Source organism: Phascolarctos cinereus, unplaced genomic scaffold (assembly GCF_003287225.1).
Source record: "Phascolarctos cinereus isolate Bilbo 61053 unplaced genomic scaffold, phaCin_HiC Scaffold_3;HRSCAF=262, whole genome shotgun sequence".
Classification (NCBI taxonomy): domain Eukaryota; kingdom Metazoa; phylum Chordata; class Mammalia; order Diprotodontia; family Phascolarctidae; genus Phascolarctos; species Phascolarctos cinereus.
The window spans coordinates 254,281,560-254,307,298 of record NW_027555736.1 but is presented as its reverse complement, the minus strand read 5'-3'; the positions used below and the strand labels follow the sequence as shown (position 1 = coordinate 254,307,298).

The 25,739-nt window shown below is 38.1% G+C and overlaps 1 pseudogene; it reads right to left on the bottom strand.

The window, feature by feature from the left end:
• Nucleotides 1-813: 813 nt before the first annotated feature.
• The window catches only part of LOC110204062 (glycogenin-1 pseudogene), a 50,348-nt pseudogene continuing 25,422 nt past the window's right edge, over nucleotides 814-25,739 (bottom strand).

Below are 25,739 nucleotides of genomic sequence, written 5' to 3'. Positions count from 1 at the left end.
AGCATAATTCAAGATTGCTCTCCAAAATGATCAGATCAGTTCACAATTCCACAAACCATGCATACATGTCCCAAGAATTTTAAAAACATATTTGCTGTCTAACTTTTTATTTTCACTACTCAGTGTTCATTGTTATGCATAGTGCTACCAGAGGTAAACATTCAGAAAACTCACTCATCCCCAAAATGCATACAACTGCATGCTACCATAGTACATACAGAAAACTGGTTTTTTAAAAAAAAGTCTTTTTTTATAAGAGAGATTAAAAGGGTACCATCATTTCTGGTAACAATTATTAAAGTTGTGACTCAATTTGACAGTATTACTTTGCTATTCAATAAAAGAAGAATTGGGAACACTAGGGCAGTGTCTGATCAATCCTAAAATATCTATCTACTACAGAAAATTAAGAAGGCAAATATTAGTGCATTTTCCATTTATTTTTATGAAGAGAACTGAGCAAAGCCCTGTTCTTCAGGTTTCAGGAGCCAAGGTCCATAGTTTAATAACTTCATTCCCACTCATCAAATTTATTTGTGATTCACATTAAATAAAAAATTTCTTAAATTTTCTCTGAATGATCACGTGAGGAATCACTCAGCAATTAATTGACCACAAAATGAGCTTTTTACTTCTTGACTTCTCTCCGATTTTCAACTTTAGTACCATAAACCTACAAATGAGGAGCTTTAGTCAAAGCCACTAGCAACTATAATGAACCATATGCAACACTTTTCTAGATGCTAAATTATATAGAACTAGTCCAGTGTTACCAAAGTTTGCACAGAGAAAATTGTGGTGTTCCTAGTGGAGTTAAATGTCCAGTTTCTCCTTGATATTGTTGAAGGAATTTGCTCCCATGGAATCAGCCTGGCCTTGCTCCCACCATTCCTTGTGCTCACCCAAGGATAAAAATGGTTGTCAGGGAGGGTTATGGTTCCCAATGGACGTGTGTGAGATTGCATCTGGGACTTTCTCTGTGAAGGTATCTTTGCCAACACCAAACTGCTAGAGAAAGGTAAAATGTTGGTGTTGAAGATATCCCAACAAATAGTGAGGAATTGTGAGTCATAATGGGGTCATGAACGTCATTCCTGCAACTTTTCATTTGGGGTTAGGTATAATTCCATAATTTGATTCATCTCAGGAGATGCATGAATTCTGCCTTTGCCCCAAGGACCTTAAGTGCTGGATGGTAGAAGTATATAATAATGCTGCTTAGGTTATAAATAAATGCCAGGTGTTTTCTGATATTTCTTGTTGCCCAACAGCTAAAGAAGATGTTCATCAAACCCTGACCCCCACCACCAAAGCTGCCCTGTTCAGAAGCCATATGTAACAGCTGATAGTATATTTCAGTGGAAGATCAACAAAGACTCCAGAATTGAAACACTCAGACCAATCTGCGTATGGTGCTGCCAATAGCTTCTCTCTCTCTTTCTCAAAAAACTCATCAACATTTGCCAGTAACAGAGTATCTGCCTCCATGAACACACATTATGAATACTGTTTAGTGACCAGAAGTAGAGTTTCTGTCTTTTCATTGAGGTGGAATGAGCTGGATATTCGCTGTCCAAGGTGTTGATCATGATGATTACATTGAAAATCTTTTGTAAACTTTCCTCTTATGGAGCTGGGGAGGCAGTCACTGCTCACTGGTGAGTGCAGAACCCAAGGCAACTCGATGAAGGGGCATCTGAGAGGAACATCTAGATCTTCCTTACTTTCAAAAAAGAATTTAAATATTTTTTAATAAGTTATTCTATCAACATTTACCCATTTGCCTTAATACATTTCGCTATATTGGTCAGTTAATCACTAGAATTTCCTTATGTAATATCAATTTCAGTCATGATTGAAGGTCCAAAAATCTCCTCACAATCATTGATTAAATTTCTTACATTAGTCAAAGGAGAAAAATATAAACATTTATTTACATTTCCTTACAAGTGATGAATGGGACACTCTTTACTCTCTGTGTAAAGTCATGATTATGCATTTGAGAGAAATAATTATTTCTCACTTACATTTAATTACTATTACTGTAAATAGGGCCAAGATTTTGCCCTTCTACTTCCTCGTTTACAAGTCACTCCCTGTGGGTTACTCAGGCATCCTTTGAAGGGCTGATACTGAGAGGGAGAACTCAGATCTTTTCAAAAGGTAAAGTTAGGTGAATTGATGGATTGAAACCCATTGTGTTTTACTCAGACAAGTCTGGGAAAATGTGGATTCTCCCTTTTATCACATGAGGATATGAATCCAAATAATTCTCTTTGACCAAACCAAGTGATTAGAATCACATCCCCACATCCTTAGTAGAATAGGTCCCTGTCTTAGTATAATATTCATTCTTTCATTGTTGACCAATCAGAGTTGATTCAAACTCTCAGGAACACACATTTTTCCATGGGCATTGAATGGGTTCCATGATGGTTTTTTTTTCAAAGGAGATGGCCAAATGGCCATCTTTTATTAATAACATGCTAGCATTATTAATAAAATGATTAATTACTGAGAAACTATGCCTCTCAAGCTGTTTATATGTTGCACATAATGTATGTTAGATTTTCTGTATGAGAAAATTAAAATTAAAATGGATCTGTTGAGGTTTAGAGGTGGAGAGCTGGGACCCCAAAATCAGAACACTGATCCTGTTCAAATGAAAAATTTCAGCCAATGTCATGGTATATTAGAACATTGGGGTGAGTGAGATTTAAAGAATCTGCCAGATTGGACAGACTCTTAAGCAATCTAAGCATGTGTATTGCTAATATAACTGGGCCAGATGTTAAGAATCTGAGTCCCTTAAGTAGGACAGATGGATCTTATATATAGAAAGACTGTGGAAGGGATCTAGGAGTGCTCAAATAGTCTGGGCACCTGGAGGAGGGGTCTCAGAAGGATCAAGATGAGAGTGGCCATTAAGCTGAGGTTACTGTGAGGTGACAGAACACCAGGAACCTGGACCATGTGACCAAGGGAGAATGAAGTCCAAATAAGATTAAAGGTGGGAAGTGGCTGGGGGTAGTGTGAAGTGGCATAGGGAGGGAAGGCAATGGAGGGCTAGGCTAGGTTAAGGGTAACAGAGAATTGGGAGATAGGGCATAGGAGATAATGAAAAGCCAGTTGGTAAGATTAAAGCCTCAGAAGAACTAGAGATTTGACCATGGGGAAAGTCCAGGACTTTTCCTTTTTGGAATCCAGATCCCAAAGACATAATCTTTATCTTTTAGGAGTTCAGATCCCATCTCATCAGATCCTGTATCATTTTCTTATTGATCCTATTTACAGCCTATTGCTTTTGTCCTGTAATTGACTTCTTAGTCTCTGTCTCTAGACGTAGTTCAGAATTCCGCTGTCCTGTGATGGGTTAAGTTTAGAAATCCAGGTTCTCTTGCTTACTACTGTTCTATTCCTGCCTCAAGAAATTCTGGTAACCTGGGAAGATATGGTCTGTCACAGGGGAGTTGGCCCTAATATATTTACAAGACCTTCAATCCTTCACTGATGTCTGGTTTGCTGTCCAAGTAACTCTGGGCCATTGTCTTGGGCCTTACAACTGGACTCAATCAATAACCCCTTCTTAGTCACCAAAAGGAGAGAAGCAGGGTTGTTGCTAGCCCCCCAATTTCCAACCATTATACTGTTACCAAACTTCAGGTATATAACCAATTATGTTGCCCTTAAGCACATGATGTCACCTATCCTCTTATGTTTTTTGCTCTGTAGTTGCCAAAAACCTCTAAAAGGAAAGCTGTCCTTTTCCTTGGCATCTTTGACTGGAGACTGAGGCAGCCATTGAACCATCTTATTCTCAGGTTATTGTTTTTGATAATAGAATGTTATCTTGCTTAGAGAAATGTGCCTTAGTTTACATTTTTCTTAAATTTAACTTTCAACAATATTTAATAGTAATGAGTATTTCTTTCTTAGTGTGTTAAAATGTCAGAGAAATTTCTTATTATCTACCTAACATGGAAATCATGGATAGAACACATCTCATCAATGTTGGAGAGTCTCATTCATGAAGAAGCAGAAGGTCAAATCAGCAACAAGCTTTCATTAAGCACTTACCATGTGACAGGAAGGGTGCCAAGAACTGGGGATACAAAAGCAAAAAGTAGTCCCTGTTTTTAAGGAGGTTAGTCTCATTCAGGGAGACAACATGAAAATCATTATGCTCAACTTATATATAGTATATGTGTGTGTGTGTGTGTGTGTGTGTGTGTGTGTGTGTGTGTGTGTGTACAGGATATATCCAGTAGAAATACATTGGAATTAGGATTGGAAAGGAACAGGGGGAGAATTTCAGGTGAGATGTGAAAAAACCAAAAGGGAGAAGAGGCAGGGATGAGGAAGAGAAGAATTCCTTTTTTTCTTTTTTGGGGGAAGGGGATAGGAATAGGGCGCGAGCAGGAAGAAGTCAGAGTGAAGTGACTTGCCCAGTGTCACACAACTAATAAATGTCAAGTATCCCAGACCAGACTTGAACTCAGGTCCTTCTGACTCTAAGGCTGGTGCTGTATCCACACACCACCTAGCTGCCTGAGAAGAAGACTTCCAACCAGTGAGAACACATGGAGTAGGTAAATGAAATATCTTGTGAAAGGAACAGCAAGGAGGTCAGCATCACTGAATTGCCAAGCACAAGGACGGAAGCAAGGTAGAATAAGAGAGGAAAGACAGGAAGGGTGTGCTATGAAAGGTTGTAAAAGCCAAATAGCATTTTATATTTTCTCTCGGAGGTAATAGAGACTCATTGGAATTTGGGGGAAATCATCATATCTGTGCTTTAGGAAGATAATTTTGAGAGTTAAATTTAGTATGGACTAGAGTGAAGAGAGTACTGAGGCTGGGAGAACAACCAGCAGACTAGCATAATAGACCAGGTTGAGCTGAGAAGGGCCTAACTCCGTGGTTGCCATACCTAGAGGAGAGAAGGAAGAGTATACTAGAGATGTGATGAAAGTACAATTTACAAGACATAACGACCAATTAAATATGGGGCAGCAATGGGAGTTAGAGTCAGGCATTAAGATTCATGACTAGCTACTGGAAAAGTTGCTTTCTGCTGGAATAGAAGAAAAAACAACACAGGCCATAAATAGAAATGATTCAGATTCTCTCTATACCTGTTGCTGGATCTAGGAATCTTGTATTATGTGCATCATGAGCTCAATGCCTTTCTGGACTCAATGGCACCTCAGGGGAAGTTTCTGAATAGTCTCACATTCCTCTTTCTCTATGTGTCCATTGCACAGTAATACACAGCAGTATCCTCAGTATTAACGGAGTTCATCTGTAGATATAACATGCTGTTGCCATCATCTTTGGAGATGGTGAATCCACAGTTCACAGAGTCTGCACAGCATGTACTGCTTCCACTAGTGCTCATTTTCCCAACCCATTGCAACCCCTTCCCTGGAGCCTGGCAGACCCAGTTCATCCAGTAGCTACTGAAGGTAAATCCAGAAACTTTACATGAGAGGCGAAAAGAACTCCCAGGCTGTCTCATATCACCCCCACACTCCACCAGCTGTACATCACAATAGACACATGCAATACAGAGACATTGTATTAAAGTCAATAATCACATTAAGTCACCACTTCACATTGTCCCTCCCTGTCCATAAAAATACCTTGCAAAATAATCAAGAGGAAATTCCAGTAAAGCTTAAATTTCATGGTGAGTTTCTAGGTTAGTCCTCTGTGTGAAAGGACACACAGAGCTTGATCTTGTCTCCCAGAGATACAGGTACAGGTTTGGGGCTGCTTCTCATCCCAGTAGGGTTGGACCCAATTTGCATGTCTTGCTCTATTCAAAGAGAGGAAGAACATCTTCTTACTCCCAGGGAGAATCTTTTTCCTGAACTTCAGAGAGAAAGATCTCCTAGAGCTGGTTCCAAAGCACTGGGGAATGTTGGTGACTCTGAGGCTCCCAGAGCTGATGGTTTTGACTCATTATCAATCACACCACATCACTTCAATACCTCTAAACAGTTGGGTCTGAGACTAGTATTAGAAGTAGTAGGCATTTCTGTGTTCCTAAAAAACTTGTCAATCTCAGTCTCATTTCTGATTGAAAGCTTCTCAACCATCTTACATTTCCAATGATCAACAGATTGAGTCCGTTCCATGAATCACTTTCTTCTCAGGGTCTCTTGTCTGGATTCTTGGCACCTATGCTGTTTTCTGAATCTTCTTTTGGTTTCTCTTTACCTAAAATTACATTTCATTTAAATTATTTATCCACAATCCCAGTTATATTCCCCCATTACCTTGCTAGAGGCAGCTCATATTTTTACTTCACTCCTCTAAAGTAACAGTGTACATTAAGAAAATGCAAGTCTCCTCCAAGAAACACCTAAGCTGCAGGAGGACATATCCTGTTTAATAGGAGACAGAAACTTTTATCCTCTGTGACACTGACCTAATAGTCTGATTTAGAGAGCCAGTATGGCTCAGATATCTAGGAGATGATTTTCATATTTCAAGTACCATTCTCATTACCCAGAATATCCTGTTATACTGCCACCTACTGCAAATTTAAATGCATTCTCAGATATATTTTTTCATTCAGACTTCCACTTTCCTTTTTTTTTTTCCAGAAGAGGGATCTGTAATTTCAGAGTCCTTCCTTATGCTTTTAGAGAGCTAGATCGAGAGATCTTTTAGAGATCATCACTATTTTGGAGGATTCAATTCCATGGAGGGAAAATCCACTAATTCTTCTCTTGGTCACCATTATAGCATAGAATCTTTGTCACAAAGCAGTAGGGGTCTCAACCATTTCTTGTTGTTTTCTGTCACTTGCTATTCTGATGATATTTGAGGTGATTCCTTCTTAATCCATTGTTTACTAAATTAAGGATAATTTAGAATACAAGTCTAAGTTGTGAATGGAGTTCAATGGCTATAGAAGGGAAAAGCTCAGAATAGTCCTCTTCAAGTACTGAGTTCATAAATCACTGTTTCACACATGCTAATATAAGGGTCTCAGATTTTAGACTTTTCCATTTCAGACATAAGATGATCACCTTATGTGTCCTATTCAGAGATAGTAAAGATTGCAAAACTTGGGAGTGTCTCATTTACTGTTTGTAAAGCAAATTTCAATAAAGCTTCATATTTTTAACTTCCTTAGTTAACATCAATGCTTTTAATCAACCGGAGAGTATTTAGGGTGCTTGCTTATATGATGAAGGCAACTGATGCTGCATGGGCAAGGTCTAGATTAGCCATGTCCCTTGGGTTAATATAAACAAGCAATCTAGCCAGCTGTAAACATTGGAAGAGTCAGCTCTGTTGCCCAAAGTTGAGCTAAGGAAAAAAGTTGGCCAGGGGATACAATCATAAGACCAGTCCAGCAAAGATACTGTTCCACAAAGAGAAATGTGGAAGTTTCAAAATAAGAAAAAGGAAGTAAAGATCTTAAAGGGGTGGAGACTTGAGTTGGCTTCACCATGTGTATTCTTCATATGTATCTTTCAACTAGCATGTTGTATTCATGTTCCCATTCTTCACCCTTACTCCATGTATGTTTGTGGGAAAGTGTGCCTCATGTTCATAGTTAGAAAGTTCATACTATAACTTTTGTCTTTGCTTTGAACTAATTGTGTCAACTGTTTTCGAACCATGAGTGTGGATTTACAAACTTCTTGAAGTACCTCATGAGTATCTAACCTGTCACTGTGACTTGGAGGAGTAGGCCAAGAGGAGGATGCTACCTTGGGAATCACAATTTTCTTGCTGATATCAGGAAAAAAAGTCCTTAGATTTCCTTCAACAAGAATATAAAGAAATTTGCATCAAAATCTGATCAGACATTCTTAGTCATGTGACCAACAGGATGAAGGAATCTCTATCTTCTCCAGTCCTCACAACTTCTCAAATGTTTTCAATGTAACAATAATGCAATGGAAGTAAAAGCAATTTCAGCTATCCATACCATCTAAATGCTAAGTACTCTAAGAAGGTAGTAAATTGATGAACTAACAGAAGAACAGTTTTATAATTCCTAATCCTTGACATGTTCCCTCAGAATTCCTTCTCATACCAGCTCCTAAATACTTGGGGAAGTTCCACAACCTGACCCAAAGGCTTACAACAGAACTAATTTCTTCCCACTCCAAACTGTGCAGCAGAGGTGGAGATACTGAAAATTAGATTGTTTTCTCTCTTTCGAATAGTATGGCAGCATGCTGTGCTACTAGAAAACTAAGGAACAGAGGGAACTTGAATAGGAAGTCAAATGTATAGGACTCCATCAGGTTTAAATCAAAAGCCCCTGACATCCAGTTGATGCCATTCATTTTCTCCCTTCAGAAGTCACATGGGCAAAGCTTGAGGCCACTGAAATGTAAATCCCTCTAGTACAGGAAGAGGCACAGCCCTGAAATCTAAACATAAGGGAATTTACCATCAAAGCAGGAGTTACAAACTGATAGATGATAGACAGGCAGACAGATAGATAGATAGATGATACATAGATAGATAGATAGATGATTGATAGATAAAGATAATGAAAAGAAGATTGAAATTATCAAAGATGTCAATAAGAAGAAAACTTACAAATAAACCCAGTAAGGAATATATTAATAACATAAGAAAAGATAGCCACTAGAACACCTAAACTATTTCAAACAATGAATAAATATTGAAGTACAAAAGAATATTAATCAATACATGATGCAGCAGAAGGCTCTATGAATTCTCAAGATCTCTTGGGAAGTGACAGCATAAAGGCACAACAAAACATTTCCTAATGGTGCAACAAAGAAATGTAATTGTTGGATTTATCTCCTGCATGACAGATAAAATTGGCAGCACAGAAAAAATTAAATCCAGGTGGTAAATCTCACCGAAGAGAAAAAGTAAGAATAAGTGATTGGGAATATAAGTATGTAAAAAGAGAAAAACAGTCTGGAAGGAGAAGAGCAAAAATCAGTTACATAAAAGGGAAATTATATTGCTCTATAAGTTAGGATGAAAAAAATCAACTTAAGGATGTTTTAGATGCTTACTCGGTCATCTACTATGTTAGCTACTCTTGCCAGTTTTGTATTATCAAATCATTCATGAATATGCTAAATATACAGGGTAAAACAAAGACTCTTTGGGAATTTCACTAGAATCTCTAGCCACATTGACACTGAACCCTTGACAACTGCTCTTTGAATCAGGTCAACCAACCAGCTCTGAATCCATAGTGTTATCCTCTAATTCATACCTTTCCAGCTTCCTCACAAAAATATCATGAGATACTTTGTTAATATATAGAAAAGCAACACCACAGCATTCCCTCTTTACTAGTTTATTGATTCTGTCAAAAATAGAAATTATATTAGTCTGATATCAGGTACTGTGTATGAAGCCAAATAGAATCTTTCTAATCACTGCTTCCTTTCCAGAAAAGACTCAAAAATCCAGTGCTCTTCACAGTGCATAATACTTCCATTGAAAGAATTACCACTGCCACCATCACTTCCAGCCCACCATTTCTCTCCGTAACTATAGGATTGGGGAGTAGGGGTGAAAACTGGATGTTTTGATGCTGATTTGAAGGATGAGAGGAGATGTGACTTCTCTCCAGACTTTGTAAATTTTAACTTTGGGGCTCAATGTTAGAGGCAGAGCTGAGAGAATGGAAAAATATGGGTAATAGACAGTTTCTCTCTATTTTTTTTTACCAGCACTTGTCATCTCTACTGAGACATAATACATATCTACAATAATAAGTAGTTAACCATATTTTCTAGTGACAGGATAAAAAAAAAAACAGAGAATACATGTATCAGGCAAACATCAAACATTTATTAAGAAACTCTTATACGCCAGATACTTTTTTAAGTGGGGGAGGTATGTAGATAAAAGTGAAATCATTACTGCCCTCAAGCATCTCATCTTACATTTTAATGATGTAGACAACATCTATATATACAAAATAGCAGTGTGAGGAATGTGGGCACGAGTATCAAAGGGGATCAAAAAAGGCTTTATATAGAAGCTAACATTTTAACTTGGTCTTGAAGGAAACTGGGGATTCCAAGAAATGAAGGTTAGGATTAGTACATTCCAGTCACAGGGGGAAAGAAATGCAAATGTAGAGATAGGAGATAATGTGTTTTGTGTATGGAACAGCAATACGATAAAGTGAGTATTTTGTAAAAATACAGAAGTGCTAGAAAGTAGTTGTAAAAGGCTTTAAATGACGAATAGAAGAGCTTACATTCGACCGATTTTTCTTCTATATTTTTTTCCGATTAATGAAAATCTATCTTATAAGAACCCCTGTTATTTATCTATCTATCTATCTATCTATCTATCTATCTATCTATCTATATGTGAATATTTAAGCAAAACAAATTCCTTCATGAACCATGTCCCATGAGTTATGAAGTTTTGCCATAAATGGAAATTTCAGCTAAAATTTTTGGTTAAATCAAGTATTCATGTACATGACTTCAAGGAAGCATCTACTTTAATTAGGGGTTATTTATTTGAACATGACCAGAAGTTGGAATTTTTTTACTGATATGTACTGTTTTAAAATTGATCACTCTATGTATTATGCATGTATAAGAGTCCATTTTTTTTTATGAACAGTGTTCTGTTATTAATTTCTTAATGGAATCTTATCCTCCTGATTGTGGGATGAAATTCAAGTTGTGAAGTATAAAAACTGGGTTCCAATTTTCCTGTTTTTATTTGAGTTTTTTGAACATGAGAGTTGGTCAACATTCCAATTTTGATTTTATAATATTAGAGACGTAAAGGTTGAGTTAACTTGCATTACTTGACCTGGTTATTAGCAAGATCATTTAAAATTCTGTTAAGATCGATTTTGTAGGAAACTTTTAACAAAGAAAGAGGATCTCTCTCCATAAGATGTTTTAAGAAGACAGTCTGGTGGAGATCACTTGGCAATACTACAACCAGGAAACTTCATCAGATGATGTCCTGAACACCAGACAGCTGTACGAGAAGACACTTCTGAAGCCTTAAGCACACAATTTATTTTCACTTTTTCCCTTGGGGCCTCTGTATCTGTATTTACTAAGGGATACTTACCCTTTTGAATTGTCAATGCTGTTCTCTTTCCCCTGTCCCATATTGTTATAAGTCCCCAAAACCCCTTGATGAACTGTTGACCATATCAGTTAGTGATGCACTGAGAAGGCTACTCCTGTCATGAGAATCAGATGGGGGAATGTGACAAATGATTTCTCTTTGTAATCGTTATCTTGGAAACTCAGAGCTTCCCTATCCCCTTTTCTTTCAAAGTTCAGTCCTCCTTCAAAAGCACATTAAGATGTAATCTAAATGGGTGTATTCCTGCTCATTATGTGGCCTAGACAAGTCTGGAAAAATGCTGATCCTATGCTATAGGATATATACTGGTGTAAATGCACGCATACATTCTCTAATAAAGATCATAAATTTTTTTACATTTATAAAGAAAAATAGCATAGGAAAATTCTTCACAGTAAACATATCCTTGTGTTATAAAAGGAAATGAAAAAAAACACCAACAAATCAGACATTATGGTATGTACTGTGTCACTCTCACTGGCACACTCCAAAAGAATCAAAAGAACCAGAATTATTGGTTTTCCTCCTTCTGTCAGTATCCCCATGCCAAAAACACGCTTCTTTTTTTTTTTACTCCTCTCTTTTTTCACTGTTAGGAGACATCCTGTTTTCCAGAGCTAAGGACCAACAAGAAAGCTCTGTCTTGAGATTGGCATAACAATAGTCCTTTGTGCTCACCCTCTGCATGAAGTCTGCTGCAACTGAATGGCAGAAGTGATGATTCCTAAGTTCAGGCAAGCACCAACAAACCCAGGCATGAAGCCCTGCTATGAATGGACTTTTTGTCACTAGGCAACCTTGCCTCACTACTGTTGCTGAACTGCATTGTTTGATTCTTTGTCTAGCTCTAACTACATACATCAAGGTTTAGCATCACTGCCTTGGATCTCCTCCTAGAGGAAACCTCAGCTCATGTGGCTAGTTTCCATCCTCCACTGGAATACAGAAAGCTTTTTGCTTATGACTACTGGTTTTGGTTTTATTTCATTTTATTTTTGAGAGTTAACTGTGGTTGTGATCACCTGAGTGAGCTCTCTAGTATTTTTAGAGTTAACACCATTAGCAAAACCTTTATAGCTCTTCAATCGTTTGTTTTCAGAGCTGATACTTCATGCCAGAGTAAAAATGCAGATAACAATAATAATAATTAACATTTATATAAAACTTACTCTGTACCAGACACTATGCTAAGTGATTTACAACTATTTCATTTAATCCAGAAAACAACCCTGGAATGTAGGTGCTGTTATTATCCCTATTATGCAGATGAGGAAACTGAGGTAAATGAAAGCTAAATGACTTGTCAAGGGTAGTAAGTTGAATGACTGTTAATAGGTATTAAGTGACTGAGCCCAGATTTGAATTCGAGTCTGCCTGACTCCAGGCTAAGCACTCTATCCACTGTGCACCTAGCTTCCTCAGATTCATGTTGAAACCTTGAGGTTCTGAAAGTAGAACTTGAAAATTAAGAATATTTGGAACAAATCATATGCTAGAAAATGTTTAACAAGCGTCCTTCTGCCCCCCAAAAATTATGCACATAGAAAAGTTTTAAATTTAATGTGCATTACTAATATTTTTTGCATTACTTTCTTTAGTCCAGAAAATCAACAGCAAAATAAATACAAACTGAGGCCATTCGCTCCTAACTTCATCTTCTCCTCTCTAATTCATTTCATATCACTAATATGCCATCAACAACTATCTCCTTTACTCCGGTCTCATGTGATGAGGTCACTTTTTACTCAATCCTCATTCTCTTTGACCTCTCTGTTACTTTGACACAAACTCTCTTTTCGCCTTGTTACTTTCTTCTTTCTAAGTTTATGGGACACCACACTCTTGGTTCTCATCCTACTTATCTGAGTTCTCTTCTCCTCCCTCCTTTGCTGGATCATCATCCAGATCATGTCCTCTCATCACAGGAATTGCACAGGAGTCTACCCTATGCTCTCTTCTTTTCTTTGTCCAGAATATGTTATTTGGTCATCTCATAAATTCTCACTGATTTAACTATTGTTCAGCTATTCAGTTATGTCTAACTCTTCATGTTCCACAGGCATAGCACACAGATCCTTCTCTGCTCTCTTTCAAACTCTCTCCAAGTTGTTGTTCATTGCTTACATGACAATATCTATTCATCTCATTCTGTATCATCCCTTATTCCATTTGCTCTCAGTCTTTCCCAAGATCAAAATCTTTTCCAATGAATACCATCTACTCATCATGTGGCCAAAGTATTTAAGCATCACATCTTATATTTGACCTTACAGGGAAAAGCCTGAACTAATATCTTTAAATATTGATTGATTTGTCCTCTTTCCTATTCAAGGGACTCTCAAAAGTGCCTGAGACTCCATGAAACATGAAGAAAAAATAAAACAAGATCAAAAGAGTAAAAAATAGAAGAAAATGTGAAATAGTTAATCAGAAAAGCAACTGACCTGGAAAAGAGATTGAGGGGAGATAATTTAAGAATTATTGGGCTACCTAAAATCCATGATTAAAGAAACAGACAGGAATATAATTTTGATATTATGTGAGGTCTGATTGAAAAGAAGCTTCAGATTCCCTCCAATTAAATCTTCATGATCTTCTGATATGTGTATGAATATACATGGGATATATATCTATATATATACACACACACACACACATATAGATCTGCATACATACACATGGGAAGGATCATCTACATAACATCGATATGTAAATGTAAAAACCCATATACATATATATATATATATATATATATATATATATATATATATAAAATGTACATACAGATAGGTATGTTTACCACATGCACTTGTATGAAAACGCTATGGGATACATAGCAAATGTTCAATACTTCCTGATCTGCTTCATGTTTGACAACTATAGAGAAATTAGTCAACAAGGCAAAAATATGTAAAGCATTAAGAGGATACATCTTCCCTCTATACATGCAAGCAACAGAAATAGGAAAGATTCTCAAGAAAGCAAAGGAAATTAGATAGATAGAAAGATAGATAGACAGAGAGAGAGAAATGGATAGATGTTCACTGTGAATTGAGAAGAAACCAAAGACCTTGAAAACTTTCTCAGTGTAATTCTTCATCTGTTATTGTAACTGGTCTCCTTGTGCTGGGTGTTGTTGAGCTCCCTCTCTAACTCATTTTCCACATGGCCTGTCTGAATGAGGAGGTTTATGTCTGGTCTCATACTTCTTTTTCTCACTGTGTCTCTTGCACAGTAATACATGACTGTGTCCTCATCTTTAAGGAAATTCATTTGCAGGCAGCATGCTGTTGCTCTTTTCCTGGAGATGGTGAATTGGCCTTTCACAGAGTCTGCATAGTATGTGGTTCTTCCACCATTCCAAATAACTGCCACCCACTCCAGCCCATTTCCTGGAGACTGGAGGACCCAGTTCATGTGATAGCTGCTAAGGTGAATTCAGAAGCTTTCCAGGAAAGGCTAAGAGATCCTCCAGGCTGTCTCATATCACCCCCACACTCTACCAGCGGAACATCACAATGAATACCAGCAAATAAAGAGCCACTTAAGAAAACAGTCACACAAATACATCACTTCAAAGAATGTTTCCTTAGTCACAAGACAAAACTACCTTGTAAAAGAGTCAGAATGAAAATTCCAGTCAGTCCCAAACCCATTGTTCAGGCTCTACAGTGTCAGTCCTTAATAGAGGAAGGCCACACAGATGAAAAGCTCTCTCCCAGAGCTGCAGACACAGGTTTTGCTGATTTTCTTCCTCAGAGGGAGGAGCCCAATTTGCATGTCTTTCTCTGTTTAGTGTGAGGAAGAGCAACTGCCTCCCAGTGGGAGAGTCCTCTCTTGAGCTGCAGAGAAGTTTCTCTCAGGATTGTTTCTAAAACCCTGAGGAAGGTTAGTGACACTGAGAATCCAGTCTATTCTCAATTCCAAGGGAATGGTCATTAGGGTTTTCTGTGTCTGATATTTTCCCAGCTTATCTCAGTGCCATTTCTAATTAAGAAGGCACCCCAAGCCTTTGTAATTCTTGATATTCAGGAGAGATTGAATCTAACTTCGGAATCTTTTGGGGGTTTTGTGGCAAAGGGAGGAAGAAGGAGGATTTCTGAGTTTACTCTTAAACCCCTCTGCTTACTTACAGGGATATTTTTTGCTCATTCTTTTTGGAACTGGATTTCCTGCAGATTATATACTCCCAATCCCATTCATTGTCCCTTATATCCAGTGTGCACTCAACTGGCATGAGAGAGGTGACTGTTAAGTTTTCAGTGTGAGCTCTAGTATTTCAGAAATTAGCAGACACTGAAAATCAGAGCTTAACTTTTTTTTAATTCTTTATACTTAACAAAGGGAGAGAGAAAATATTAATAATGTAGATTAAACTTAAAAGTATATTATGTTTACATTTTTCCCCTAGAGAACTGGTTGTTTAAAATTAACAACACATTCAAGCTCATATCCCTGTTTGAGCTGGATTGAGGCACAAAATAAGCAGGGCATAATAAAGCCCACGAATTTCTTGGATCCTCCAAAATTCCCCATATTTTGTTTCTTAGAAGGACTCTTTGCATTTGTTGAGACAGTGACACCATATCCTCTGAGAAATGTGTTTATCTTCTGGAAACAGGTATAAGCTGAGCCTCAGACTGCAGACACCTTCCTTCCAGAGCAACCAAGTCTGCTGCCACCTACTGCACACAGTGACATTGGCTGAGACACTTTTCTGCCTTATGTCCACTTTACATTAATTCTTCACCCATTGGGAAAAAGTAGTTCTCATCAGGGACCATTGAATGTGGCAAAAATACTAAGTATTCTCCAGCCTTTGTATTGTGGAATTTTGTATATTGTAAAGCCTTAACTGAGTCACTTTGTCTCTCTGATTTTTCTTCCCCTGGTAGAGGCCTTACATTTGCATTGTCCTGTCAAAGCAGATTATGGTATACAGTTAAATTTCTGTTCCTACCAGATATATGTTGGCCTCTAAAACCTAATAAAGCTTCACTGACCCTATATTATCTTCAAGTTATCTGTCTTTCTATATCATTTCCCTTTCAATAACTCCAAGGAAAAGTGTATATACCTGATACCTTCCTTTAAGCATTTCTTAGTCCTTTGTAATTTGTTTTTTTTTTTTTGCTTAGGCAATCAGGGGTAAGTGACATGCCCAAGGTCACACAACTAGTAAGTGTCAATTGTCTGAGGCTGGATTTGAACTCAGGCCTTCTGACTCCAAGGCCAGCATTCTGTCCACTGCTCCACCTAGTGACCCCTGTAATTGGTTTTCTGACCTTCTCAATCAGGTTATCTAACTCAGGTCTCACTCTCTTCTGTTTTTCTCTCTATATGATTGCCAAAGTTTTCTTTCAAGGGATGACCAATGCATTTTTTTATATTTCTATTTTGCCCTCTCATTCTGAGCAATTTTCTTGAAATGAGATCTAGGTTCCTGTTTTTGTCAAAAATTCAAGTAGTATGATAATTCTTAAATTTTGTCTCCTCAATCTGTTTTCCAGGTCAGATTTTTTTGAAAATTGTTGAATTTTCAAAATTTTGACTCTAAGATTTATTGTTGTCTCATGGAGCCATTGGCTTCTATGTGTCCCATTCTAATTTTAAAGGTATTTAATGATTATGCCAGGTTTTCTATCTCTTTCTCCAAACTGTTGATTCTCTTTCTAATTCTTTATGCATACTTTTCATCTCTTTTCCACGTTTTCTTTTAGCACTCTCCTGTCATTGATGAAAACAATGTTAAACTATTTTTTAAAAACTCATACTTTATTCCAAGAAGTCCTGTTGAATTTTTGCCCTGAGCTATGTTTCTCTTTGAATCTTTGAGGCTTTGCCTCAAATGATGAATTGGAATCACTTTCTTCTTCTGGATTTCTGTCCTGAACACCTCTTGAACATGACTTTTTGTTGTGAGACTCTTTTTTTGTTTGCTGTTTCTTCAAGCTTACTTTATGATTTTGCACTTGATATGATCTGGCTGGTCTTTTTGTTATTTGGGGAAATTAAGTGTTGTCTTATTAGAGACTTGGGAACTGCTAAGATTGCAAGCTTTCAGTGCCGCCCAAATAGGCTGATGCAGGGTAAAGGGTGATTGCTGCCCTACACTCTTTTCTGAGCTCTCTGTAAGTTCTTGACCTGACCTGGGGTCTGAACAACAAAAGACTTCTGGTAGACTCAGCAGCATTCAGTCAGGTAGGAAATCATCACCTTTTGCTATGGATTTCTATCCCAGTTTTTTCCCCACAAACTTCATAGCCAGACAGTTGCGATCACTTGTGAACCTGCTCCTCCTTGGTACACAGCCCAGGACCTTCAGAGGAAGAGAAAGATGAAGAATGGTAAATGTGGAGTAGTTAAGAGAGGCCACTTCCACTGCTTAGTTTGGCTAGAATTTGTGAGCTGGAACCAGTAAGTGGGTGACAAATTTACCAGTTGCCACCCGTCTCCTTTGAGTTGTCCCAATATGTATCTGAGACCTTAGGTTGCCTGCTGCATAGCCTATTTCTGTGGACTAGAGGGCTGTACAAGTGGTGCTCAGGGCCAAATGCAGTCCCCAAGGCCCACAGATCTTTCTTCTCTTTTTGTCTATGGTGAAGTGAGATGAACAAAAGACTCACTGTGGTTTAGTCATACAATTGTTGTTCTCCTTCTGCTCCTCCTTCTCTTCATATTATGTTAAAATACTGAGATTTTTTTTAAGAATAGGTGTGTTTAAATTTAAAATCTGTGTGATACAGCAAAGTCAGTGATCAGGGGAAATTTTATATCTGTAATTGCTTACATCACTAAAATACAGAAAGAGCAGACTAATGAATTGGCTGTGCAATTTCAAAAAAAAAAGCTGTATGAAGAATGAACTAAAAATCCCCAATTAAATACTAAATTGGAAATCCTAAAAACTAAAGGTGAGATTAATAAAGTTGAGGGTAAAAAAAAAATCATTGAATTAATAAATGAAACAGGGAGTTGATTTTAGGAAAAAAAACAATAAAATAGATAAATCATTGGTTAATTTGATTTAAAAGATAGAGAGAGGAAAAAAACACTAGTATTAAAAAACATTAAGAATTTGTTTTCTTCAGTTAATTTTTGTCCTTTTTCCAAGCTATTAAGTCTCTCTTGCATACCTCTGAATTCTTTTCCCAATTTTTCTTCCATGTCTCATACTTGACTTTTAAAATTCTTCTTGAACTCTTCCAGGAAGGTGTTTTGGGCTTGAGATCAGTTCATATTCCCCTTTCAGGTTTCAGATGTGGGTATACTGACAATGTTGTCCTCTTCTGAATTTGTGCCTTGATCTTCTCTTTCCCCAAAATAAGAATCTATGCTCATTTTCCATTTCTGCCTATTTCCTGGTTCAGGATGTGTGCCTATTTCCTGACTTTAAAAAAAAAAAATGTTGATTTCTCCTGCTGCAGTGAAGGAAGGACTTAGCCAAGCTTCTTTCCCTGATCACCGAAGCCTTCCACTTGAACATTTGGCTCTTGTTGGCCCAGGCCCTGCATTGGATTGTTTTGATACTGATAGATGTCTGTCAGCCCGGAGCTTTGCCTTCTGCAGTTGTGCTTCCCAAAGTTGTGTTGAGTAGCTGGCTGATTTTTCTGCTGGAGAACTCCATCGCCCATGATGGTTTTCCAAGCTGGTGTCTACTGTTCCCCTGACTGTATTGAGGCTCTCGGGGTATCCTGATGTTGGTACTTGCCTGCTCCACCAACCTTGGTCTCAGGATCTCCCCCTGGTATGGTGAGCTGGGCTTGCCACTAGCTTGCTGGGAAGCCTCCAGACCTGTATGGTTCCACCTCCCCCAGAGCAAGAGGGGCCTTTCCAATTAATCAGTCAAGCTTCCTGGGGTACAAGACTGCTGTGCCCTCTCTTTTTGTGGCTCAGGGTTTTTCCTGGGTCAATATTTTCTAGGCTTTCACAGGTCACTGAGGAAAGATGAGAGCCACTTACTTCTTACTCAGTCATTTTGGCTCTCAGAAGCAGAAATGGAACTCAAAACTTAAAACAAAAAAGTTAAAAATTGCTTTCACATTCAATTGGAAGAAAAATACTTTTAAAATAAGATATGCTTGCGTGATTTACATTTCAAAGATAAGAGATTGTATTAATTGAGCAAAAGACTGGAAAAATTCTAGCAAACTATTACCTTAAAAATCTTTTTACCACTGCTTCTATTTTACCTTTATTTCAGCTGTGAAAAAATGATTTTTCTGAGTAATCACTATCTTGGAAATTCAGAGGTCTCCATGCCCCTTTCTTTCAAGGTTCAGTCCTTTTTCAGAAGGACATTAAGAGTTAATCTAAATGGGTCTGTTTCTGTTCATTATGTTGCCTAGACAGGTCTGGGAGAATATTGATTTTTTTCCCATTGTCAAGACAGGTGATATGGAAATTGATGTCTCTTTGACTGGGATTAAGTGATCTGTGTCACATACTGAAAGACCTTCATTTTAATATGGCCCACCTCCCAGAGTTGATTGGCATCCCTTGAGAAGCACTGTTCTTCAAAGGGCATATAAAGCTGCACCCTACAAATTCATTTGGAGACAATAAAAGACTGGAGTAGAATATATTATGCTTCAGCTAAATTTAAAAAGCAGGGCTAGCAATTTCTGATCTCTGACAAAGCAAAAGCAAAAATATATCTTAACTCGTCTCTTTATTAAAGCTAATTCTATTTCAAATTGGGGTTTGTTTGTGTGGTTTCACAACAAATGGTGCAGTTTACTCAGATGTTGAACTGGGATTTGAATTTTGACTCTTCCTCTCAACAGAATTCGGTCTGGGCACCCACAGGACTTTTCTCCTGAAGTCTCAGCCTTGAAGAGGGCATGAGTCTTGTCCCACATACTCCTGTTACTTATCTATTGGACTTCCAGTCTTGAGATTGTAGTCCATTTTTCTCTCTAAGCTATCTCTGGAGACTAAGGACACATGTGAAGGTCTTCTCTGAAGGTAATCTTTTGTAATTGGCTGGTCAAATCAGAGTAAATTGGCATGTGATAACTCTGACTTTTGACCAGTAAATTGTATTATATTCTGAATTGGTTAAAGGGTCTTAAAAACAAACTAATCCTAAAAAAGGAAAAAAAATGTAGTAATAATAGATTCATGTGTACTTTGTCTTGCGAAGCTGTTTCTGTCTCTGTGTGTGTTTGTAAAATGTTTCATGATTTTGGTTAAAGATTTAAAGTGCACCCAGAAGAACTTCTAAGGAACTTCTAAGGTTTGCAATTAGAGAAATAACATTGGGAAAGAACTCTCACCTTAGGCTTTCACTGGGAGATTAAGACTCTTTTGAGGGGTCCCAACACTGGCCAAGTTGGGATACCAGAATAAAGTTAGAAAATGAGTAATTAAATCAAAAGCAGGGAGAGATTCTCCCAAAACTTAGTGGAAGACAGTAACAATTGATAAGCAGCTTTTAGACTGATAAGCTGTGATGTCTTGGTAATGTGTTTAGAACTGCAAAAATAAGGGTTTTTCTGTCTTTTAACCTTTAACATTATAAAGCTGTTTGTGAAGGGTGTGGAAGAAATACAACTCTGTTTAATTGTAAATTGTTAGGCATTAAGTTCCTCCAGGTTCTAACAGGGTGAAGAGAACAAGGACAAAAAGTGGTGTAAATATATATATGTATGTATATGTGTATATATATTTATAAATATGTATATATATATACATACATATATATGTATATATATATAAAAATTTGGAATTTAAAGGGCATTGGAGGTAGTGTGAGTAATAAGTTTGAAAGATTAGCAAAGATTAGAAAGATTATGGAAGGTAGGGGAAAAATAAACACTTTGGGAACAGAGAGGGGTGGGGTTGTCCACAGCAAGCACATATTCTCTAAGCTCCCCCATCCTTGAATAGTTGTTCTGGGTGACTTTGTGCCAGCTTGTCATGGTTTAATCATGTTGAAGGGGGGATGGGAAGTTTGATTTTATTTTAAGTAAAAAGGATAGAAAATGAACATTTTTAGGTTGATTTGAAAACCAACAGATAAAGTTATAGAGGGTTAGAAGGAATTATGCCTGTCTGCCTTTCAGGATAAACCTGCAGGAAGGCCTTATTAAATCTAACCTTACATAAATATTGACTATGGTAAAGATATTAGTTATTGTGACTTATAGTTACTACATAAAATCTTAAGATGTTTCCCTATACTATTCTGCCTGGAGCAAACAGATGACACCCCGTCAGCATTGATTCAAATTCCTCAGGTCACTTTGCCTGGGCCAAACCCTTTAAGGATTAAGGGAAATATAGTTAGTTTTCTACAGCATGACCACTGTGGAAGTGTTTTCCATTAACTACACAAGTAAAACCTGTATTCAGTTGCTTGCCTTCTCAATGAGGGTTGGTGGGGAGGGAGAAAGGGAGAAAATTTGGAACCCAAAGTTTTAAAAACAAATGTTAAAAAATTATTTTCACATGCGACTGGGAAATACACACAGATATATCCAGTGAAGTCAAGAGGATCATTTATCAAGTAAGAGGAATATAATTTTGATATTATGAGAGGTCTGATTGAAAAGAAGCTTCAGATTCCCTCCAATTACAGTGTCATGATCCTGTGATATGTGTAAGAATACACATGGGATATGTATGTATTGTAATGCAGGACATTATTTTGCCATTTCAGGCACTAGGCCACTAGGGCCCTTAAGGCTTGACAAACAGGAATTGTTGCTTCATCTTGCCCCAGACCTCTCTCCTATTAAATCTAAACAATGTCGGAATGCCCTCTTGCATAGCTCACTACAGCACATACCTCCAAAGCAAATGCGCAGGAATCTTGTAACATAATTGCTTTACATAACCATAGTTTATACCAGAGATCAGGCCACCTGGTCTCGTTTGTGTGATCTTTGACCTGTACCATTCCTGCTTGCCTTGGCTTCTGTATCACTGCTTATGCAAACCCTGAAGCAAATTATCTTGTACCCCATGCAGAAACTCTTGTAAACCGTACCTTTACCCCAATCGGGGCTGCTCAATCTTGGTGTTTACCCCTTGCAGCCACCCGTTAATAAATCCCCATTTCAAATTGTGTCTGGGTCTCACTTGCTTATTTTTTGCTACAACATTTTGGAGGCCCCAGCGAGATTCGCGGTGCACTGTTTCGCTGCATAGACCCACCTGGGGAGGACTTCGGCCTAGGGAAGCGGGGATTGCTCCATTCTGACTTTTAGGGGAGCCAGCCTCTGAGACGTTCCAGGGCCCCAGAACTCAGGACTGGGAAAAGCCTCCCTCCCTGACTCCTACTGTACCTTATTTCAGCCCCGTGGATTCTGAACCCGGTAACCCTCCCGAGGTACTGAGTATTCAGTTTTCTGTTTTCTAGTGGAGAACGGATGCCGCAAGCGGCAGCAGGGCTTAGGGCCTCCATCTCCCTGGCACCCCGAGACGTCGGGACCACACCCATATCTGGTCCCTGGTTTCTGGTTCCTGGTTTCTGTCTTAGTTGTGTTGGTCTTTTAATTTATGTGTAGAGATAGTGTTTTTAAGAGATTCTGTTTCGCAATCATCTGCCTGAAGCCACCTCTGCTTCATACTGAAAGGCAGACGTCAGCCTGGATTGCAGACAGTTTTCTCCAGGGCAGTTCCTCATACTTCCATTGGGAGGATGTGTTTGTATTCAGGCTTTTATTGTTTGTCTATGTCTGTGTTCTGCAATAATGGGGGCTTAGGCTAGCACATCCGAAACCCCTTTGGTTGTATGTTAAGCCATTTTAAGGAAGCATATCCTTTTGAAGTATCAGGTCCGTGTTAGAAAGTAGTAAGATATGTGCAGTTTTAAAGGGGATTTTAATCACAGTCCATTAGAAAGTCAGGAAGGTTTAAATTGTAGGGGAGAGGAGTATGTGTAGAAAGCTTAAGGAAGGTGTAATTTATTTGCACGGTGTGAATAGAGAGTGTTTGAAAGAAGGTTTTGAAACCTTTGAAAAATAATGTAATAATTTCTCTCTTTCTCTCTGCATTCTAAGTCTGGACAAATTTGAGTGTTGAGACAAAGAGTGAGAAGGGAGACCTTTTCCCTTCAGATCAGAGAGAGAAGTAGCACTTAATCTTTTTTACCTCCTATGAAAGAGAGAAATTTTTCTGTACCAGAGCAGGATCAGTTTGGGAAGGGACAGGGGAGAACCCTATTCAATTATCTCCCTTCAGATTTGCAAAAAGAAAGCTGAATAGCTTTAGATGGTTTAGGTAAGTTGAGAAGGTGTGAGGAAGTGGTCTGTTTAAAGTAGAAGGATGAGAAAATGCACTAATGTAAAAGCCAATATATAGGGTTAGAGAGAGAGGGAAGGAATTATGTCCACCCACCTTTCAGACTAGATCCGTGGGTGGGTTCTATTAGATGTAATCTTGATACTGACTATGGTAAAGAGATTGGTTATTGTGAGAAAGACAAAAGAAGTAGTCATGATACTGGTCCAGCACATTTTTAAACTGATGTGCTTATAATAGGTGACTCTAAACTGTTTGTAAAACGTTTGCGAGAAAGTGTAGACATGAATGGGGGGCTGAAATATTAAAGAAATATTTGAATTTGTGGATAATGTCTCTTCACAGGGGCCAAGTGTATTGAATTTAGAAATGGGTATTTGTATACTTTTGAGAGCACCCATTGTTATTTGGTATTAAGAAATTTGTTAGCTGTGTGGCCCCAGGAGGCTGTTGAGTCTCATGAAGGGGTCTAGTAAGAAAGAGAGATTTTTATTCAGTCTGTTTTCAATTGTATTAGTGGTATTGCTGGAGGGCAATCCCCTTTAATCTGGAATTTTAAATTAATTGTGCTTTCAAGGGAAAGGGAAGAAAGGAATGAATCTGGCTGTTGGGGCATTCTATATGATCCTGTTTTGTAACATTTCCTTTTTAAGTATTGATTGAAGAAAGCATAAAATTTCCAAATTTTGTGTTTACTGTTTTAATGTTAAAACCTAGAATAGTTAATTGATTACTGTGGGAAAAGGTGGGGATTGGGTAAAAACCTTATCCAGATCAGTTCTGCCTATTCAAAACAGTCCTCTTTGGGGTAAGGGGTTTGGCAGGCAGGGGCTCTGGGATCAGCCCCTCCCTGGGGTACATGGCAATTCCCCTTATTTTCTAAACCTGCCAAGGTCCCTGGAAAAAAAATAATCTGTGTGAGCAAGGTCATCTACTCTGAGAAAAGAACTCGTTTGGAGTTCCTAAACAACAAACTTGGCTTGCTGAGAAGTTGCAAGTTTATGTAGAGTAGATAGAAACGATTTCTAATGATTGGCTTTTACACCAGGACAAGTTGAAATTTGAGAGAGAAAGATGTTAAGTGAAATCTCTTATGTATGTGAGTCCTGATAAATCTTTATTGCTTATAGCAACTCCGTGGGAGAAAAATTAACTGTATCTGGCTTTAAGCTGTGATTAGTGAAACTTGCTGTTTGGGGTAAAAAGCTATTGGGACTATAACTGATTTTTTTTTGAGTTTGAATTCGGATATAGTTGTGTGTGTTAAATAAGTATCAGACATGCCAAAAGCTACTCAGAACAGGTAGATGTCTGCATCTGGGTAAAAACTGTGAGGACAATCTAACCCTCAATTTAGGATGGGACCCTCCTGGCTCAGTTTCCCCATTCTGTTCTTTTGAGAAGTAATGTTTCTCACCTGACTATTCCTGAGGCTGGCTATGATGTGGAATTAATACTGCATGATTGGAGAACTGTGACTGTTATCTGAATTCAAACAGAGCTACGGATATTCTATCCTGTCATGTTTCAGTGTCACATGTCCCTACCTTTTCCTTTTCTGGTAGATTTCTCTGATCAGAGCAAGTGGTCAGTAAAAGAGATCAGCACAATATAAGTATGTGACATCGGGCTGTTTTGATCTGAATTTGTAGTCATCCCATGGCCTAAGTATAAAATTAGTGTTTGAATTTATCATATGTGAAAGATTCAATTTCTGAAGTATAATTAGAGAAGGATAAACAAGCTTGTGTATCTATTCAGTTGTGAGGTTAAAGTTAGGAACCTCTTTTGTTGAAGACAGTTCTTTACAAGAGCTCCCCTCCCCAATGTAACCACCTCAGAGGTCTTTGCTACCCCTTTTCTACTGGCCACTCCTTTACAGGAAAATTTTTCTATCTCAACATCCTGTTTCTCAACAGGGAATTATTCCCTTGCTTGGGAGACAAGTTCTATGGCCACTATATAGGTAAAGACCCTTTCCAGGGGAGGGATTGTAAATGTCTCTGCTGGTCTCTTGACTTGCACCACCTGTAATGATGCCTACAGTGATGTGTCCTCAGAACTTTACCTCTGCCAGCTGTATCAACTCTTCTGAGGGAACACTCCCTACTTGCACCAATGAATAAATTCCTCCTGCCACTCTCCTAGTAGGTATTTCTTATTTAACCTTCTCTTTCTAGTTGACACACAATGTTACTGCCCTCTTCTAGCTGTAACACTCTTAGTGATCTTTTGAAAGTTTCTCTTTGACCTGTAATATTGGCATGTAATCATACTGATCCATGGGGGCATCCATGCTCAGTATCTTTTATCAACAGGTCCCATTTGTACCCCTAAGGGATATTCCTTACTTTGTGGGATGGGTGGGCCAGGTGATGAGAATTCTGGGGAATAAG